Below are 8,180 nucleotides of genomic sequence, written 5' to 3'. Positions count from 1 at the left end.
ATTATCCTCGGCCCATCGATACGCTTGCTTTCATTCAAGACACGCATGAGAAAGGCTTTGCAACACAATAGATCAGTAGGAGCTTGTCTGCTTGTATAGGCATGGGGAAAGCGAGGAGGAATTTCTTCTGAATATTGATATTGTCTTGAGACGGAGTGAGACTGCATTGATGTGTGTGAGAAAGCGTGCTTACTCGAATTGAGTGACATAAAACATCATTGTATGGATATATGACGGTGAGGTCACAGGTCTGTCCAAAAACGTCAGTTTATCCGATTTAAGTACAATAAAACGTACCTTATGCCAATAAAATGCATCACCAATGAAGTGTCTTCCGTCTAACTGTTAAGTCCATTTCCATATGTTTCATATAAACAAGATTTTGTAAATAAGTAGCAATCGAGGTTAAATGCTACTGTAAAATGTCAGAATATCCCCTCAGAGAGACATCAAAGCAGACTCAACATGAGGGATTTCTCAAACAATTGCCCCATTCCTGCACCCCAACCTCAGCCACCCCCACACTCCCTATTCTAATTTCCACATGATTAAGCCCCAAGCCCCGGAGTTGAATCTGGAGGGAAATCTTTCACTAATTCCAAGACTCACGTTCTACCCGAAAGAAGACTTGTTATTTCTGCTCTATTTTGAATCAAACTTAGCCAGATGTCAAGTGTTCCCCCTGACTTGGGTTTTTATTGTCCAAGCATATTATTGAGCCTTATAAAGGCACTTCAGAGATAGAAGTGAATGCAAAACCAAACACAAAACGAGTGGACATTGCTTTTTCATGTTTGAGTTGTATATTCCCTGGTTTGCTCATGTGGGTCATGCTGAGTTATTCCAAACAGAGATTACCCTCTGACCCTTGTCCGTGTAACAGCCCAGAGGGGGCCAGACACATATGAATGTCATCGCAGTCATGTACAGATGTTATAAGGCTGTTGCCACTATATAATTATTACCGATATGTTTGCAAACAATTGTTGTTTTTCTTAATACTTTATCTTGAACCTTACAATAATAGATGCATTTCTTCAGTAGGATTACAGTTACTTTTCACTGTGCTCTGTTTTTAGTGAGTGGTATTACCCTGCATGGCTGTCGGGGTTTAGCGTGGTGCTCTTAGGTATGATGGCCCCTCTGGGGAATTCTATCTCATTGTCTGAATAACAGAGATGGAGTGGAGTGACAGTGAGGACAAATAGATAAACAAACATAAGAATGTACCTCATTACTTAGTTGTGAATATGTTCTTAATACAAAAATGCAAATATTGTAAATACATAAGGTGATGGTGGAGTCATTGTGAAGACCTCTGGACATTTCCATTGGACAAACCACATTTTCTTGGACTAGTGGAAATACCACCGGTGTGGTTTATGGCAGTATTTTACAATGGAAGACAATGCATTGACAACTCTCGCTTGACTGTCACTTGACGTATACTTTTTATTAGTACACTAAAATCAGCCAGAGACAGTCTACACTAAATGGACGCTAATAGTGGTTATCAGTTTATATCCAAACCAGCAAGGGATGCCAGTGAACATATTGTACTGTACCTTACAGAAACTTCGGTTTCCAACACATGCATTGGTAACCAATCCCATTCTAATTTCTTATCTTTTAATTGTAATCAATTAAAACAATTAAACAGAGCAAAAAGAGACTTGAGCAAAAAACTGTCTCCAGACCACTGTACACATTCTCTGCCTCATGGTGTGGTTGCCAAGCAATGTGCGTTGGTTGATGAAGAGAACTCAGTCAAGGAGATGGGTCTTTCTACTTTGAGCTCTCTCTCTCTCTATTCTGCCTGCTCTGCTCTGCATACTAATTGCCAGACTCCAAAAGCTGATTACAAATCAGGTCTGTCCGACTGCTTATTAATATCCCACGTCTGGCTCTGAGAGTACTGAGTTCATGCTCTCTGTCTCTCCTGTTTTATTTTATTTTCCCAGTTTGATGAACTGTGGGAGCCATACAACATTTGAAGAAAACCACCTACTTCAGTAATAGCAATAAAACATACTTTCTATTTCTAGTATGAGCAGTTTTCCGAAGACAGTTAAAAAAACTAGTTCTGTTATTTCTGTTTGCTGACCACTAGAGGCTTATGGTACCACGTTCAGTACTGGTCTGGTGATGTGTTACTACACCCTGCATGCTGCCTGTCCTGTCATGCAGCCATTCTGCTCTGACCTCAGTGGACCAACTCAAACCCCTGTAATATTAAATGTCCAGGGAATGTCAAGGTTTTGGGTGATAACATCTTGGCTCAAAAACAGATTTGCACCAGACTCAACAGCTTTAAAAAGTCTGAATCTATCTTGAACGCGTCATAAAAACAGGAAAGAATCATTATACTGATAACGACTCTCACACAAACAACTATGTTTATATTAAAACAGTTGCTCTAAGCTTCAAAACCAATTTATTTAAGCACACATATCATTCTACTGGCATATTCAGCTGTCAGAGTTGTGCCAACAAGTTAAAAAGTTAGCAATTTCTTCCTTACAGACAACAAAATTGTTACTTCAGTTTAATAGACAAAAAACTACCTAGTTTATAGAACTTTTGCTCTCACCCTCAAAACAAATGTATTTACCCAAGCACACTCATGCTACTGTCATATTCAGCTGTCAGTGTTGTACCAACAAGTTAAAAGGTTAGCCAATTTTTCCTTACAGGGAAACAAATTGCCACTTCAGTTTCTGACGACTTCAGAAAAAACGAGAAAAGTTCAGAAAGAATATAAACTGAAAACAATATAATTGTAAGTGTACTTACAAAAAATATTTAGCCCTAATAATATTATGATTAGCTTATTGTATATGCCAGTAGTACCTTCAAGTATCTACTGTATATTGAATGTGGAGATAATTTGTTGTGTCACAGCCTTTTTTGCTGGGTAGGTCATCTCCCCCAGTCTTCCTGCATTGTTACAGCCTCAGGAGAGGGGTATAATTAGCCCCATGGAAACAGGAAACGCCTCGCCCTCCCTATCTCTCTCTTGGCTTGTACAGATGAGCATAAGGTCTCAGTCAGACATGGAGAATCAGGAGTAGAGGAGCATGTCCTATGATGAGTCCCATGATGCCTTGCCTTGTCTTACGTCTATAGGCTTACTGGAAATGAGGAGAGGGCCCTTCCTGCAAAACAGACTAATTATCTTTAACTTGTATTTATTTAAGTTTCGCCTAATGCTGAATGACCTGGATCCTCTGTGCTCAGGCTGTTGCTTAACTACTGTACACAAGGTTTATGCCCACGACCCAGACAAAAACAGTTTTTCTTGCAATATGAACAAGAAACTTAAAAGGCTTGCTTTACAAATATCTGTCTTTCAAATAATTCCTCTCTAGTTCCCATCATCCTTCCTCCTTTTCTCTGGTATGTGGCTCTGAACACACCTTCTTCTGCCTCATTTTACTGTAATTACAGTGAAACTGAACTCCCTGACCTCTTGGAGACAGTAAGTACCTTCAGCTGAGGAACCTGTCTGTCATAAGGGAAGGACACAGTCATACCCCTGTCATTACCAGCCCACCTTGATGAAATGAACGTGAGAAAGGATGTAATGAGATGGATGACATAGCCATTAAACAACCCAGATATGTTTGAATTTAGACAAACATAGAGTTGCAGCCTTGGCCCACCAAATTACAAGCACCCACAGTCCCGAAAGCCGGAGTTGTAAAACTCTTTGGCCTGTATGACATCACAAAGTCACAGTCACTTCACTGCTTGTGATTCACTTTGGGTGAATGTTTCTCCGCCCCTGGCTGTTAGTCTAACCTGAAGGATTGTAGTCAGGGCCTCTAATTTCTGCCCCTTCCTTCTTAGATTAAAGAGCTGTCTGAGACCAGGTGTACAGTTCAGACCTGCGATTAGGCCCTCATCCTGCTCCCCTTCATCTTCCACCTAAAGAAACCACATGCTACTCCATATTCTGAAGTGGCACAGATTTTTTGTCAGTTTCACTTTTTCAGAGGCGGGGAGGAGGCGAGGGGGGGGGGGGCGTCTCATCACTGATTGTGTACAGACAAGGCTAAAGTAGAAGCAGGTGAGAGGTTAGAAGCCTAACCTGAATCCAACAGATATGGATATTCTTAGGTTGACCAGAGCCAGTGAAGCAGAGGAAGGACAGTCTGTGTTGTGGTTTTATTGATAAAGGAGGGGCTTCCTGCTTGCTCTTTCCTGGTGTGGAATGCACACCTGGAGAAGTTTGCAGAGTGGTTCTGGTAATCCATGTGACATGGTGAGTTTACACCTAGTGCTGTCTGAAGAAATGGGTGAACACGGCTCGCCCATGTATTGAATGGTGTACATGTATATGGACATGTTTGTATATATATTCAGGTTAAGCACTATATACTGTATTTACATATGTACAGTATGTAGAGAGAGAGAGAGAGAGAGAGAGAGAGAGAGAGAGAGAGAGAGAGAGAGAGAGGGATAAAGAGAGACAAGCAGTCAGAGACAGGTAAAGAGAGAGAGAGTTAAAAGTAAAATGGTCTGGAGGGCTGTTGGGGCTGAACTGAGACTATTAAAGACCCGGTCCCCATTCCTCTGACAGTGTACACACAGGGAGGAGATGGGGGCCAGATAAGATGGCTAGGTCACGCCCCGCTGAAGAATTGGGCTGAAGGGGCTTGGAAACCTCTGCCCGTGCTTCATATTGTGATTCTACATAGCAAACAAAGCAGTTCGTCTGACGGAACAATCCGGGCTCTAGCAGGGCTCGGGGCTGGTCCTCGCTGGTGAAACAACAGGTTAGACAGCTGTCAGGCAGGCACAGCCAAGGCAGCCAGAGACCCCCATATGTGTTGTCTCAAGCTGACACATCAGAGCCCATAGATAGACTAAGGTGAGTGGTCATTTTCTTTTATGGATCGACCAGTTTTAAACTTACTGATTAGACTTAAATCAGTGGAAGTGATTGGGGTTGTTTGGACTGTGGAGAACCCTCATGTCAGTGCTGTGTTGGGTTTTACCTTTGAAGACTTGTTGCATGTGATTAGATTGAAAGGCTCATTAATTGCTGCTCACGCTCACTTTGAAGGAGAAGTTGAAAGCGTTCACTGTTTGAGGTGATGACAGGAACCCTGGTGTACACATCCATACCTGATCTGGGTCCTTTGGAAGTTTTGCACAAGGCCCTGATACTTTGAAAGTTATTATTTTGATATTACTGTGACTCGTGCAGGAACAACAGATGTGTTATGTGTTGCGTGTGTAGCGACAGGGCTGAGCTAGGGTTGGATAATAAATAAAAAATTACTCTTTGCCTCTGGTCAGGTACAGTAAAGATGAGAGTGTCATGACTTGTGTTGTACTTATTGTTGGAACAGGATATTGTTGGCCTAAGTGCCCACAGCTTATCAACTCAAGAGCTTCCTCTCACTATTTGATAAGGCTTATAGTAGACGGTATCCACAATGTGAATTCAGTAAAAAAAAACAGCATAGTAATCCATTTCATCAGGCTCCCTCTACCATATAAATGATTCAATGTTATACAATGCAAAGTTAAAAAAACTTACGCTCATTTTCTCCATCCAATAAGAAGCCGTCTCCCTGACTCTCTACCTCAGCCAATCAGATGAGCGGAGTAGGAGCAGCCGCTAGCGTAACTCGACCTGACCTTCTCCAGACACCTGTGTTCGCGTGAGGACAGTGGCTTTTGTGTTGCCTCTGAGACGTCCACACAACAGGGGGTCAAGGTACATTATGGGGTCACGACAGGTGGCGCACACTTCCTACACTTCCAGCACAGTAGAAAGAGGGTGTGGAGGGGAGGAGAGGCTGTTCTGAGAGCAGCTGTTCCTCCCTCTTGGGGAGGTTTGGTATAACTGATACATCACAAGCGTATGTTAGGGTTACTGGGGTCAACTTATGGATGTCGATTGCACGACTTTTTTCAGTTCATGTGTTTTAGTTAACGAACACATATCTGTTCATGTGGTGTGGATTCTCACAAGAGCATTTGATAGGAACATCTCTTGGGATATCAAATCTCAAGCTGGTGCTACGGAGACAACCTACTACCAACATGTGGTTTTAAAGGTCTGTGTGAGTCTGTGCGTGTGTGTTTTTGTGTGAAAATGGGGGGGTACAAACGGGTGTGTTTGTATAGCTGTTTGTGTTTATACAGCGAGGTCATCAGTCAGGAGATCTTGCTTCCTAAAATACATGACACCACCATGGTGGCTGAGAAGCGGGGACGTCGGACCGAGTCATGTTAGGGAGTCCTTGAGTCACAAGGCTCATTCTATTCCACGATATCTTATCAAGGGTCTGATTTGGATGTGCCTCCCCCGTCTAAGTGGAGTCAACTCGCAGACTCCTGGGCCTGGGGAAGAGAGGAGAGAAAAAAACAGAGAGGGAGAGGGGCTGAAGGAGAGAGAGAGGGGGGGGGGGAGTTGACGTGGGGAGTTGAGAATGGGAGAGAAGTCAGGACATAGGAAGGGTGAAAGAGAATGGAAAGGAGGGAGACAGAGAGGACGGGAAAGAGGGAGTGGGGCCCAGGCTGTTGTGTGTGTGAGTGTGTGTGTGTGTGTGTTTGTGTGTTCTCAAGGCCATGTGAGGGGCTGAGGGGCTGGTGATAACTTACTTACTGCATGTGCACTGTGCAGTGAGCCTCTCTGATACTGCATCCAACTACCATAGGCAGCCCCTGCTTAGGAATCAGCCTGTAAGTACATTTGAGTTCCTACTTTTTCTAAACCTGACAGGGTATATTTTTTTTATAACACTTGTTAATCTTGTTGTATTGTGCCATTGTTACTGTATGTTTTAAGACAGTGTAGAACTTCAGAACTTACTTTGTCACATTCCTTGGGTGCATGCTTCAGTTACATTTTCAATTATTTTATACTTTTACACTATTATTTTGTCCTAAATCACCGTAGATGTCCGTGTTTGATGATGTAATTGCACCTCGTACCAAGCCTGTGCAGGAGTGTGGAATAGCATGACATCACAGAGTGAGTTTAAGTCCTGAACAAGAACATGTCTGGATGAACTTAAAAGTCAATGTGTGGGTTTGGTCTGGTGTGCAGTTCCACTGGTTTTGAAAACATTGGTTTAGACAAATCAAATTATTCTGTAGAGACAGCTTTATCTGTATATCTAGATAATGCTGTGCATAGAAAACTGTATAGATGTGATTCATCCCCATTTAAAAAAATGTATAATATATATATTTTTTAAATCTTGATTGAACATTTTAACCGTGCCAAACCACTTCAGCACTTCCTTGAATGAACTCTCAACAGTGGGTAGGAGACAACGACGCATTAATGTTTCAAATGCAGGGCATCCAGAGAGAGATGTCTGTGTTCAGCCTCCTTTGAAAGAAAGCAAAGTGGTGAGGTTGAATGTTGAGTCTTTGTGACAATGCAAGTTGGGTGGCCTGTGTGGCACACTGTGTTGCTGGTCACTGAGCTGGGACCAGGGTGACACATTCCACAGTTGGGTGAGCATGTGTGTGTGTGTGTGTGTGTGTGTGTGTGTGTGTGTGTGTGTGTGTGTGTGTGTGTGCATGTGTGTGTTTGTGGATATATGAGTGTGTGCGTGCATGTGCGTGTTTATAAGGGGGAACCATTAATGGCCACTGACCACTGGAAGCACTCCACTAGTGGAACTGCACCGACAGGCTTTTATATTGTTGTATCTGTTTGATGCATGGAAACAGTAACAGAACCTCGTTCCTAGCTGAAACCAAAACGTGCGTGTGGGCATGTGTCTGCATTGAAGATTTACTGGAAAATATGAATACAAACTTTGTTTACCAAACCTAAACAACCAATAGGAAAGGTTGCCTCCCCAGTTCCCCTTGTTCTGATGCTCTGTCAGATCATCTTATCTCCACAGTAACCGTAAGTTATGAAGCTGAAAAATCATCAAACTGCCTCCCTCTCTTGTCATCTGTCTAATTTGTCCCTCTGAAAGCCTTATCGTCTCTGAGGCACCAGTGGGGCTGCTCTATCTGCTTTCTTAGATCTCATAAATATTGTTTACCAGAAGCCTAAGTAGAGTTATTTTAAGCCTAAGGACTCTAATGGGAAAACACCAGAAAAACATTCAAATGATTGTCTGAGACATGCAGTCAATAGAAGAACTATTAGTTATCAGTTATCTTACAAGTGTATTTCAGATGCACATTTTAAAACA

Source organism: Osmerus eperlanus, chromosome 7, assembly GCF_963692335.1.
Source record: "Osmerus eperlanus chromosome 7, fOsmEpe2.1, whole genome shotgun sequence".
Taxonomy (NCBI): Eukaryota; Metazoa; Chordata; class Actinopteri; order Osmeriformes; family Osmeridae; genus Osmerus; species Osmerus eperlanus.
The sequence above is the reverse complement of the archived record's forward strand: the minus strand, read 5'-3'. Positions refer to the sequence as shown.